The 13,902-nt window shown below is 40.2% G+C and overlaps 1 pseudogene; it reads right to left on the bottom strand.

Annotated features, from left to right (window-relative positions):
* Positions 1–3,343: 3,343 nt before the first annotated feature.
* On the bottom strand, positions 3,344–5,341 carry LOC144256427 (MAP/microtubule affinity-regulating kinase 3 pseudogene; annotated as a pseudogene).
* Positions 5,342–13,902: the final 8,561 nt, after the last annotated feature.

Below are 13,902 nucleotides of genomic sequence, written 5' to 3'. Positions count from 1 at the left end.
ACAATGCCTATGTGAAGTACCAACTGCATTAGGGTTCTTGAAATGTTCTGTGACAGAGGCAATGGCTGTCTGGGGCACATTAAAGGGAAATTAATTTAGGAGAGATGGATTACCTCTGAAGTGAAAGCCATTGATGGAGCACTGAACTGTTAGAATATTACATGTCTTAAGCAGGTCTTTCTTTTGTTTTCCGGGTCGCATAACTTCAGGGCATTCATAGTAAAGGAGGGCTTCAACTCCAAGGTGTGGTGATCTTTTCATCAGATTTTACAATCATGATGTAGAAGATGGAAGGCGGAATCCACACAATGACTTCTGAAGCAGCAACTGGATTAGGGTTCTTGAAATGTTCTGTGACAGAGGCAATGGCTGTCTTGGGCACATTAAATGGGGACCATGTTAGGAGAGATGGATTACCTCTGAACTGAAAGCCATTTTTGCAGCAATGGACTGTTGGGAATTGTATGTCTTACAGGGGTCCTTCACTCTTTCTCAGGGCCCATGAGTTTAGGGCATTCCCAGTACAGGCCAGCTTCCACTCCCAGTCTTGGTGTTCTTTTCCTCAGATTTCACTGTCATGATGTAGAAGATGGAAGAAGGAAGCGACAATGCCTGTGTGGACCAGCAACTGGATTAGGGTTCTGAGAATTTCTGTGACAGTCAATGGTTGCTTGGGAACATTAAATGAAGAGCATGTTAGTAGAGATGTATGACCTCAGAAGTGACAGCCAATGAAGGTGCAGTGAACTGTTAGGAATTGGCAGGTCTCCAATGGTTCTTTCTTTCTTCTGGGGGTTCCATGACTTCAGGGCATTCAGAGTACAGGCCAGCATGCACTCCTAGATTTGGAGTATTTTCCCCCAAATTTACTGTCATGCTGTAGAAGATGAAAGATGGAAATGACAATGACTGTTTTCAGCAGCAGCTATGTTAATGTTCTTGAAATCTTCTGTGACAGAGGCAATGACTATCTTGAAAACATGAAGTGGAAAGCATGTTAGAAGAGACATATAACCTCTAAACTGAAAGGCCTTGATGGAGCACTGAACTGTTAGGAATTTTCAGGTCTCAAATGGGTCATTCTTTCTTTTTCAGGATCCCATGACTTTTAGGTCTTTCATAGTAAGGCCAGCTTCCACTCCGGGCCAGGTGTTTTTTACCTGAGAACTTCAGGTCATGATGTAGAAGATGGAAGATGGAAACAACAATGCCTGTCTGAAGCAGCAACTGGATTAGGGTTCTTGAAATGTTCTGTGACAGAGGCAATGGCTGTCTTGGGCACATTAAATGGAGAGCATGTTAGGAGAGATGGATTACCTGTGAACTGAAAGCCATTGATGGATCACTATATTGTTAGGAATTTGCAGGTCTCAAATGGGTCTACCTTTCTTTCTTTTTTGGTGTCCCATGACTTTAGGGAATTCGTAGTACAGGCCAGTTTCCACTCCCATGCCTGGCAGTCTTTTTCTCAGATTTTACTGTCATGATGTAGAAGATGGAAGATGAAAACAACAATGGCTATATGAAGCAGCAACTGGATTAGGCTTGTTGAAAGGTTCTGTGACAGAGGCAATGGCTGTCTTGGGCACATTCAATGGAGAGCACGTGATAGAGATGCATTACCTCTGAACTGAAACCCCTTAATGGAGCACTGAACTGTTAAGTCTTTGCAGGTCTCAAGTGCATCTTTCTGTTTCAGGGTTCCATGAATTTAGGTCTTTCATAGTAGACGCAGTTTCCACTCCCAGTCGTGGTGTTCTTTTTTTGTTTTGTTTTCAGATTTCTCTGTCAGGATGTACAAGATGGAAGATGGAAACAACAATGCTAGTGTGAAGCAGCAACTGGATTAGGGTTCTTGAATGATCTGACAGATGCGATGGCTGTCTTGGAAACATTCAATGGAGAATCTGTTAGGAGAAATGGATTACCACTGAAATGGAAGCCTTTAGTGCATCACTGTAGTGTTAGGAATTTGCAGGTCTTAAATGGCTCTTTTTTTCTTACTTTTCTGGTGTCCCTTGATTTTAGGGCATTCATAGGAAACTGCAGCTTCCCCTCCCAGTCGTGGTGTTCTTTCCCTCAGATTTTACTGTCATGATGTAGACGATGGAAGATGGAAATGACAATGACTGTCTGAGGCAGCAACTGCATTAGGGTTCTTTACAGGTCTGTGACAGAGGCAAAGGCTGTCTTGGGATCATTCAATGGAGAGCATGTAAGGAGAGGTGGAGTACCTCTGAAATGAAAGCCATTGATGGAGCACTGTACTGTTAGGAATTGGCATGTCTCAAATGCCGCTTTCTCTCTTTTTTTTTCATTTCTTTTTCAGCGTCCCATGACTTTAGGGCATTCATAGTGAAGACCCGCTTCCACTCCCAGGTGTGGTGTTCTTCACCTCAGATTTTCAGGTCATGATGTAGAAGATGGAAGATGGAAATGACAATGCCTGTCTGAAGCAGCGGATTAGTGTTTTTGAAATGTTCTGTGACAAAGACAAAGGCTGTCTTGGGAACTCTCAGTGGGATAGCACCCCTTGAGACGTCCCAGTTGCTATGGGAACCATCTGTTCAAACAGAGGTTCTGTGACACTCATGGGGTTCTTCACTTCTTGACCATGAGGTTTGGATGCCAGGTGTGGGAGTTTGAAGTTTATCAGAGCAAGCTGGTCATCATAATCGGGTTGCCCCTATTTATGACCCTGGTTTGGCTTGCTTTGCACAAACTTTCTCCCAAAACCCCTTTCATTGATCACACTGAGATGGCTTGTGGTCATTGCACTCCACAGTGTAATAGCCTGTTTGGGTCCCATCTCCTGCCACCTGCAGGGTGGTTGATTGAGGAAACCAGATGAGGGGCCATTGGGGATGAGAAAAGACAGAAATCCAAGGGGTGAAAAAGCTGGAACTTGGTGTCCATTACACCCTGGTAGAGTGCAACCGTCAGGAGCCAGCTCAACACGTTTGTTACACAAGTTTTATCCTTAAAAGGTTTTCTTTTGTGTGTGTGAGAAAATTTGGACAAAGCCATCAAAACCAATGTCATATGTATGACCAGTCCAATTATGAGTAGCAGCTTGTGCCCATAACGTTCCACCGCTGAGCCCTGCCACCTGAACCACAAGTTCAAGAACTGAATACCTCCCTATGTGGAACAGGCCTTAACCCAAGTAACTGGGCAGTCTTGACCAGCGCCTTGCATCAAGAATTCCCAGGAGGGGCATCACCTCCTGGGACAATTAAAGAAAACCCTAATTTAGTCACTGCTCCCCAAAATTGCCTAAATGTTATTCTATATGTCCATCAGTGTTGAGGAAAAGACTTCAAGTTGCTGCTTCATTTTGGTTCTAATGACTGGGTTCCAGTTGGAGCTCACAGGCAATTTTGGAAGCCAGGTTTTTGTAGGCCTTTGATTTCTCTGAAACCGGCTTGAAGCGGACCCCGTTGAGAGATACTCTGGGAAGTTGACACACTTCCATCTCCCACTGCACCACTTTCTGGGTGTACCCATCTCCATGCATGCAGAAGAGCAGAAAGGGCGTCTTCTGCATGTATTGGCAGTTGTTGGCATCTAGCACCTTGCGGATTTCCCTCATGATGTCACTAGGATCCATGGCACTGGTGATTTTCATTCTCCAGGTGAAGTGCAGGGAGCGAGGTTTTGCTTGATGGTTCTCCTTTCTCTGCTCAGTAGGGACATGATGACTTGAGCCCTTATATCTCGGGGTCTTCTCAGACTCAGCTGGAGGCCTTCTTATGATTTTAGATGTAAAAACCCCAGTGGTGCCTCTTTGAGTCTGGGGCAATTCTTCAGCTGGATGGAAGCAGCTGGATGAAGCAAGAGGACCTTCGCGTGTTGCAGTTTGGCATTCCCGGGGCTGGCGGTGGAACATTCGACGAAGGGCACTGGCTCTGGGGAAGCAGATGCAGCCCCGGGTGGAGGTACTTGGGACACTGTGGGTTGAAGTCTCTGGAGGGCTCTGAGGAGGGAAGGTGCTGTTGTTCTGGCCATTCCGGCTCACTGAATGTGTGTCTGCTTTGGATGTTTTGCGGCAAATGTACTTACTCCACAGTGTCCTCCCTCCAGATGGTGTGCTGCTCTTGTAGGCAGCAGGCATTTTCTTGAACTCAGGAGTCTCCAGCTCCTTGGGACTGGTGGTGATCCCAGGTATGGGCCTGGCTGGAGAAATTCCCTTTCCTCCCACAGCACTGCCGCCGGATTTCTGGGAGGCCATTGGATGTTCTCTGAGGTGACTCTGGGCAGTGCTGGTCAGATATGGCCCAGTTCCAGCATGGTGCAGGGACTGTGTCTGCTTCTGAGTGGAAACGCTTCGCTGCACTTTGCGGTGAGGAGGCCAGCTGGTGCTCTTTCTGAGGCCCCTGCTTGGCTGCACCTTAGCCAACGAGATGTTTCTATGGGAGATGGCCACCTCTGGACCAACAAAGGGTTGGAGGACATCATGGCCTCTGTTGATCCACCTGTCTCCCATAATTTCGGCCAGGGTGCTTCGCTTAGTTGGATTGAGCACCAGCAAGCGTTTCAGCAGATTTTCACATTCTGTTGACATGTACAGAGGGATTTGGTATGTACCTTGTAGCACTCTGTCTCTAAGTTCTCTCACATTGCGCCCAAAAAAAGGAAGCGACCCGGTGACTAGGGTGTACAGAACCACGCCAAGACTCCACACATCCACTTCTGGACCATCATACTCTATTTGCTGGAAGAGCTCTGGAGCTGCATAGGGCGGACTGCCGCAAAACGTGTCGAGTTTACACCCAAGTGTAAACTCGTTGCTGAGTCCAAAATCGGCTAGCTTGATGTTCATCTGTGCGTCTAATAACAGATTCTCCGCCTTCAGGTCTCGGTGGGCGACCTGCTTTTGGTGACAATATTGGACTGCAGACACGATCTGCCGGAATATACATCTTGCCTCCTCTTCCTGCAGTCTTCCTTTTTTGGCCAGATAGTCCAAAACTCCCCCTCCACTGGCGTACTCCAGGACCAAACAGAGTGCTTTTTCGCAGTCCAGAGCTTCATAGAGCTTCAGGATGTGTGGGTGGTCTAACATCTTGAGGATTCTCACCTCTCTGTACATCTTTTCGAGGACTTGTGGCTTCAGATGTCTCTTATCGATGATCTTGATTGCCACTTCTTTATCTGTGACGATGTGACGGGCCAGCATGACTTTGGCGAAGGTCCCCTTGCCGAGGGTTTTCACTAGTCTATAATCTCCAATGCGAGGCTGTTCACCTGCAGAGGAAGCTGTGGATTTTTGGCACTGTGCTCCAGAGTGCCCGGTCTGGGAGGTGTCTTCTGCCCGTCTAGCTCCATGCGAGGGGTGCATGGTTTGACCCAAGTTGATGATCGGTGGGTCTCGGTGTCACTGGAAAGTTTAGGATAGGTGAGGGCTAGGCAAGGACAGGGGGGTGGGGAAAACAAGGAGAGAGTTGGAGATGGGTTTGGGGAAAAAACAACCACAACTGCCTTTTACCAACAAATATCGTGCCCAGTTCAAAAACTCGCTCTGGGAACATCAAAGGCCAAAAGGCAAATGAGGAGTGGTTCTAGTTCCACTCATTTCTAGGATTCTCATTCTATTATCTCCTAGGCAGTCAATGCAGTCATAAGGGTACTGACTGCATAAAGAGTGGTCATATGAACCCTAAGTGGACCTAGGACCCAGGCGCTTAGTCTGTCTAAGGAACTTGACAGTTTGTGGGTCAAGACCTGATGAAAAAGAGAACTATTTTTTTTCCACAAATATTCAGCTGGACATAAACACACTTGACAATTCAATTTGGATGGTGAAGTTGATTGGTGAAAGCACTGGGGTTGTAAGAGTGGTCCACTTTACCTTTTGAATATAACCCTGGCTGCTTATTTTAAAAGGGAAATGTTTTTCTTTTCCCCTTCTCCCTTTCTCCCTCCCTAACCTGGGGGCAGGGAACAAGATTGCCTTGAGTTATCTGTTCTTCACAGGAAGGAGAATTCACCAGAAGAACTAGGAAGTGATGATCTCCCAGATAAACTAGTTAATCCTAACACACCATCAGGATGCTCCTGGGAACCCCTGGTCAGGGCAAACCTGGAGTGGAGCCTTTGAATAGTCTCCTTAAAAACCCTCTGTTTTCCCTGATGGGCAGGATCAAATCTTCTGGCACAGGAGTCCCCTGTGTTTCCCCTTTGCTGGCAAAGCAATAAACCTCCTTTTACCTTGATCTCAAAACCTTCTCCTCATAATAATGAGGAGCAACAGCATGGCCATCAGGGACAAGGCCCAAGGTGTTTGGTAACAGGTCAGGGACTCAGGCTCTAGTGTATTGCTCATCTGCTTTTTTTTCCTAGTGTCTTTCAAAAGTCTTCAAACCTCCTTTATTCAATAATTGTAGGGGCCGCAATATGCAAATACTAGCTTCACCGCTCTTCTTTGTAAAAGTTGTCTTGCATTTCTGCCAAATATCTGTATCTTTAAAGGAGATTATTAATTTACTTCAGGTATTGAACATGTTGGCTTTTTAATATCAGAAAAGAAACAAAATGTGTCACACATGTGGCCAGTTAAGACTTAGGAGTCATTCTCAAACTCAACCCGGGTGCAGTTTCAAGTGCAGCCGCACTCCATCTGCTGAAATTTTATCTTACCCTATGGCATGAATTTTGGAAATTAGGTCATTTTGTGAACAAATACAAAACATTCAAAAATGTGCCTGGCATTTAGATTGTACTCATCAAATACTTGTGGAATAAATGGTTTACCATTGCTTTGTGTTCTTAATTACAGAAAAATGTGTGTGTTTATATGGGCACATGCATATTGCTACAGCATTTCCTTGTTAATAGCAGTCTTCTTGTCCATATCGAATGCTTTCACACATTATATTCTAATAGTGCTACACACAACTGGTGTCAATTTAACTGTGTCCACCTTGTGTTTTGTATAGAGTTCTTGCTGCTTCGCCCCTTTTAACTCATTTTTCAAATAGATATGTTTTTTTTCTCTTATTTTCTCATTGCTCCTCCCTAATTTCAGGGGGAATAGGATTAGCTTTTTCCCCATTTCAGGCAGATTTATCTCTCCTTGAGTTCACACCCACCAAAGGAAGGAAGTAATCCACACATTGGGGATGGTACCAGAAGATCTCAGAAATCACTCTCTCCCAAATTAACAAGTGAATTACAGCTCCAGACAGGGATCATTTGCAATATAGCCTTTGAATTTCCTGTTTAAAAGCCCCCTCTTTTTGTACAGTATCACAGCATTTAGGACTAGAGTGTCCTGTGTTTCTCCTTTGCTGGCAAAGCAATAATTCTTGCCTTTCCTTTTTCTCAAAATGTTGTCCTCATTATTGGATTGGCATTGGGGACCTAGGACTGAGCTTTCCACAATATCAAGATGATATAAAGAATTCAAAATTCATTCCTATTTACAATCATCTGATCGGTATCATATGAAACCACCAGATTTGTAGTATAACTTTTATATGATTTCCCCCATTTAAATGACTGATACTGTGCATAATTTTACCTTTTCTCAATAATTCATCTTCATGTTATCAATATGAATAAGTGGTAATTGTTTAATGTCATTATAAGATTTTTCATCTTAAGGACCTTCCATCAGGGGCTTTCATTTGATCTGATAGATTGTTTTCTTTTTATTTCTTGTTTTATTGATATTAAACAGCCACTGACAAACTTAAATTATTTTGTCTGAGTTTTATGGTGTGACCAGATAATATTCAAACTGAAACATTTTGAGCATGGGACAAAAAGGGCACAAGAAATGTTCAATAATAAAATTATGCATTTTTATAATATTTTATATGGGATGATAATTAGCTTTATTTTCTCAGTATTTCTATACAAATGATACTGTTAAAAACTTATGATTCTACTAAAACAATAGTTCCATTTAAAATAAATAATGGTTTTATTTACTATAATGTTTCTAGTCAAAAACTCATTTAAAAAACATTTTGTAACAATGAAAATACCACAAGTCTGTATGTACCAATGTATCCTTATATTAGTCATAAACTATTTGAAGCATATGATAGTCCTTTGCATACACCCATGTTCTTTAATCAGATTTTTAACCTCATGTGTTCCCTAATATGTCACAAGTATGTTTCTGAACAATATATTTTCAAACCATGATCTCACTTTAAAATTTCTATACATTTTCTAAAATCTTGATTATAGTTTACCATTCCTTTGTATTCTTAATTACCAGAAGAGAGAGAGAGAGAGAGAGAGAGAGAGAGAGAGAGAGAGAGAGAGAATGTGTGTGTGTGTGTGTGTGTGTGTGTGCGTGTGTGTTTGTATGGGCACATGCACATTGGTGCAGCATTTCCTTGTTAATAGCAGTCTTCTTGTCCATATTGAATGCTTTCACACATTATATTCTAATAGTGCTACACACATCTGGTGTCAATGTAACAGTGGTGCACCTTGTGTTTTGATTAGAGCTCTTGCTGCTCTGTCCCTGTAACTCATTTTTAAAATACATATTTTATTCTCTTCTTCTGTCACTTCTTCTCCCTAATTTCAGGGGGAACAGGATTATGTTTTTTTCCCCATTTCAGGCAAATTTCTCTGTCTTAGAGTTCACACCCACCAAAGGAAGGATGTAATCCAGACTTTGGGGATGGTACCAGATGATCTCAGAAATGACTCTCTCCAAAATTAACAAGTGAATTACAACTCCAGACAGAGAACATGTAGAATGTAGCCTTTGAATCACCTTTGTATAAGACCCCTGTTCCTGCTGATAGGCAGAATCACAGCCTTTGGGACAGAAGTCTCCTGTGTTTCTCCTTTGTTAGCAAAGCAAGAAGCCTTCGTTTTCTTTTTTCTCAAAACCGTGTCCTCCTTATTGGACTGGGCTTTCAACCATATCAAGATACTACAACGAATTCAAAATACATACTATTTGCAGTTAGTAGACAGGTATCATTTGAGTCTACCAGATTTGTACAATAACTATTAAATATTCTCCCCCATTAAGTGGCCGATACTGTGAATACTTTAACCTTTTCTCAGTGACTCATGTTCACCTGTGGCAACATCAATAAATGTAAGATTTCAAGCCTCATGGGCCTTCCATAAGGTGCTCTCAATAGAGGTCTGACAGATTATTTTGTTTTGTTGGTGTTGTGTTTTGGTATTAAGCAACCACTGAAAAACTTAGATTATTGTGTCTAAATTTTATGTTGTGACCATATAATTTAAGATTTAAACTGAAACATTTTGAGAGTTAAAAAAGGAGGGGCATAAGAAGTAGTTAATAATAAATTTATACATTATTTGGAACATTTTATATGGGCTGATGATTAGCTTTAGTTTTTCACTATGCCTATACAATGGTATAGTTAAAAACTAATGATTCTAGTAAAACACAACAGTTCCAGTGAAAACAAGTAATGGCTTTATTTAATACAATGGTTCTAGTCAGAAACTCATTTTAAATAAAATATTTTATGCAAATTAAAATTCTACAGTTTCATAAGTACCAAAGTGTCTTTAAAAAATATAAAATCTTTATATTGGCTATAAACTCTTGAAGAATGATAGCTCTTTGTATACATCCATATCCATGTTCTTTAATCAGATTCTTAACCTCATGTGTTCTTTAATCTCATGTCAGAGATATTTTTTTCCGAAGAATATATTTTTAAAGAAGATCTCATTTAAAAATTTCAGTGCATTTCCCACAATCCTGGTCATGTTTAAATTTTGTGATTAATATTTGCCTATCCTGATTTTCTCAGTTGACTCTTTTCAGCATATTATATTTTTAATCAGGAAAACAATCTTTCTACAATTATTGATATCCCTGTTAAACTCAGTGACAATTATTATAAAGAATATCTTAAATTCAAATTTTTATTTAAAAATGTGTGTATACTTTAGCCAAGTATTTTTATAGGTCTCCCTTCTCTTCAAAGTGCCTCTCTTCATCTAATGTTTTCACCATGCAAAATATGCTAACATGTTATCTCTGTTTATGATTCTTTTTACATTAGTGCCAAATTTAGATGGTATAAACCTATAATCTTTATTTCATGTCAATAAGGCTGCTATGATCTGATTCTGTGTCCTTTCCAATATTCACATTGAAATTTAATGTCACTGAAAGAATATTATGAGGTAAGTTTGTTGAGGTGATGAGGCTCTGCCCTCATAAGTGGGTTATGCTGTTATGATGGGAATAGGATTTCATAACAGGATAAGTTACTGCCCCCTTACCCTTCTATACCCTCTGCCATGGGATGACCCAGCAAGAAAGTTATCACCAAATGCTGTCTCATGGATCTTGGACTCTCAGCTTCCTGAACTGTAAAATATAAGTTTCTGTGATATGTTACTATCACAGCACAAAGTAACAGAATCTGTAACTTTCTAATTAAAAATAAATGTCCATTACAAGTTTTTTCACAATCAAGATTCCAAACAACAATTTCAGAATTTCCAAATTAAGACTTGAGAGCCTAGGCACACATCATTCATTTGTTGAATTAGTCCCTTGATTTTTGTAGGTAGAGATTTTGTTTGTAAGCTTAGTGTTCAATAATCCAAATTTGCTAAAAAGATTCAAAAGACGACCTTTTTAAACATTCAATTGATTGGATATTTTGATTTAAGATTTCCAACTGGTTTTAGGCAAAACACAATAATGACTTGCCACGCTCATTTCCAAAATATTTGATACTATTTTCCAAGAGGATTCACAAAGTTTTTATAAGTCTCAAATATTTGTAAAATCTGAAAAAATCAAAATGAGAATAAAAACACAGTTCTGTGCTGAAGTATTTTTAATAGTTTAATTACTTTATTTAGATATCAAAGTGTTTGATATTTTTCACATCTATTAATTTGATGTGACTATTGCAGTTTATTTGGATGTAGTTAGCAACTATGTTTTCAGAAATGCCGATTCCAAATTCATGTCTGATAGTGGATTTCTTAATTTAGCAAGAAAATTGCTTTTACCATTATGCCACAGCCCACTAAAATGGGCCTCCTTATCATGATCACAATAACAAGTAAACTTATCTGAAATCTTAAATGTTTTCACCAAATTCATAAAGCAATCATAATACTCTCAAATGTCTCATCTTTTTTTTTTATTTGCTCTAATTGGTACACATGATGGTACAATAAATTTTGATACATCCTAGGAAAGTAAATTCAATGAAATGCATTGAAACAGTCACTGTTCAATCCACAGAAGTAGTTTTGGTCAATCATCAAAGTCAACAGAAGCAACAGATTTCTCTAAGTACCCAGTTATTGAACTTTATGAATAAGTAAGTAGAAGCCACCTGGCACAGAGATCCACAGCCTCTTAGGAACCCCAAACACACTTCATCAGGAGAGACAAGGCTTGAAGGAAGCAATTCACCTTCTGTTTCCTCACTGTTCCCTTAGGTTGCATGACAGTTCCCTGTCTTTATGCCTTCCAGTCACATTGCCCCCTCAGGGTACATGGCTACCTCCTATTTCCTGCTAGAGACACTTATCATTATGCCAGTTTGGCAAAGTACAGTTTACCTAATTAACTATTCCAAGGATGAGGCAAAGATGCTCTCTAGGCTTGTGCCATTATTATGGATCTGGTGTCCTTCTGTCATTCTGTGAATTTGTCACAGGAGGATTCAATTCATCATCAAATCCTTAAGTGTTTCTGGAGAGCTTGAGGAAATGTCACAGACCACCTATTAATCATGTCCCTCCATAGATAAAGTTAAAGTGAGTAAAATAAGCATCTAAAGGCCTGGGAAATGTTGGCTACTTCTGATTCATCTACATTCATTTGGACCTTCAGTTTCTTCTTATTTACAATGACTTACAGTAGATCCTTCCAAATTACAAGGCCTGATTCAGAAGGCTCTTCTTGAGCTAACTTACTTCTATATCAATGCTACCAAATGCTCTCTTGTCTCAAAATTTCAATTACTCATGTATGTTCCAATATTTCATGAGAGGACTCGATCTTGTGGTAGGAATTATTTCATGTTATTTTATCTTTAATAGAAGTTACTTTTCTCTAGGTATAAAAGGATTCAAATTAGTTTTATGGAATAAAACTATAAAAATGGGATGGAGGAAATACTAGGTAACCTAGAATCTCACACTCCAAAGAAAACCACTGTAGCATTTCCAGCTCTGGGAGTAGCAATCATCAGTATGTGAGTGGGCATCTTTGTAACTGCATCAGGAGAGAAATCTAAAAGGAGGAATAAGCTAAGATTGAGAGTTATAGCAGGCCCTGCCCACCCCTCTCTAAGGGGAATGCTTCCAAGTCTCAATCTCAGGAGGTTGAGCATCCATGTTCTCTATCGAGTGGACACCTACCCACCATCATCTTGCAACAGAGTACCACAACTCTGGAGTCACCTACCAAACTGTCTCTAACACACACACACACACACACACACACACACACACACACACACCCACACACACCCACCCACACACACACACAAGCGAATAACAGGACAAACCAAGATGCCTTCTCCCATGCTCCCTTTTTACCATGTAGTCTCTGTACTTCTCATTCTGATGGCTCTATTTGGAGACTGACTGGAGATTACATATATTCTCATAGCTGAAAACAACCATGGAAAGTGAAACTTTCAAACATTCACTTTAATCATCATGTTTCCTCAAAAACTTCTTAAAGGCAATATACCAATGACATGGGAGTCTGGGTTTTAGTAGAAAAGTGGATGGAAGATATGAACAAGGGTATTCAGCTCCTAACTCAGGGAAGTAGAGAAGTGGAGATGCATTTTCCATCTTCACCACCATAACACCCCCAAACTGGAAAGAGATTGGGAAGGACAGTTTGAATGAAGAAAGGCAAATTTGCCCTCTGTAAATTGCCTAAGCCCCCAAGGCACAATAAGTCCTCTCAGCAAAAGCCAAATGTAAAACCTGATCTAGAATTACATAGAAGAAATGGTTTTGAATTCACTGGGAAAAAATGTTGCGTTTTCTCCCCCATAAAGAGTATGTTAAAGAACTTCAAAACCATATTGCAGATAAGCCTCTCAATACTTTTAATGATCCATGAAGTTATCAGATAGGTTATCTGATAAGCAGAGATTTTTATTTTTTTATTAATATAGTTAATGGACTAGATCAATTTTTTTTTTTTTGCATTTCATTCTGTGCCTCTTTGGGATGCCAACATTAACTCTGATTTGCCTAGTAACATGTATTTAGACCACAGAGATATCTTGATTTCTGAAAGTAATATAGAACTTAGTTCTATTGGCCTTTTTCTCTCAATTCAAAATCATCTTATCGAAAGCTAAAATATTCTTGGTATTTGTTCACATTTTACTGTGTTTTGTACATTTAAGAAGTTTTCATTGTGCAATTCTATATGCTGCTTGGCATATTTGTCTAGAGAGCTAGAAAAAAAACACTATACAATGTATGTGAACATAATGATAATATGCCCAGGGGCATTAAGCCACTGAGCTATATTCCCAGTTTTTTATTTTTATTTTTATTTTTTAGTTTTTATTTTGAGATAGGACCTCTCCTAAGTTGCTAGGCTGGCCTTGAACTTGAGATCCTCTTGCTTCAACCAAGATTGCTGGGATTACAGGCATAGACCACCACATCTGGCAAGAATCCTTATTCTTATTGTGAGGAGTTGGCTCTTCCTTTACCTGTGTTTCCTATCTCTGTGTGGGGTAAACACTAGTCAGTACCTAGGAAAGTATTATTCCTGGCAGTGAGATAAGGACTCCAAATAATGTGATAAGGAAGAAAATGGAGAGGAGCAACTGGTTGTTTCCTTTCTCTCTAATCTTCAGGTGAGGAATAAAGCAGAGTGATCTTGGTTATGAAGTAGAAGAATGTACTCATAAAACTTCTGAAGAACTTCAC

This window comes from Urocitellus parryii, chromosome 8 (assembly GCF_045843805.1).
Source record: "Urocitellus parryii isolate mUroPar1 chromosome 8, mUroPar1.hap1, whole genome shotgun sequence".
NCBI classification, from domain to species: domain Eukaryota; kingdom Metazoa; phylum Chordata; class Mammalia; order Rodentia; family Sciuridae; genus Urocitellus; species Urocitellus parryii.
Note: the sequence above shows the minus strand (reverse complement) of the source record. Positions and strands in the feature narration are given on the sequence as shown.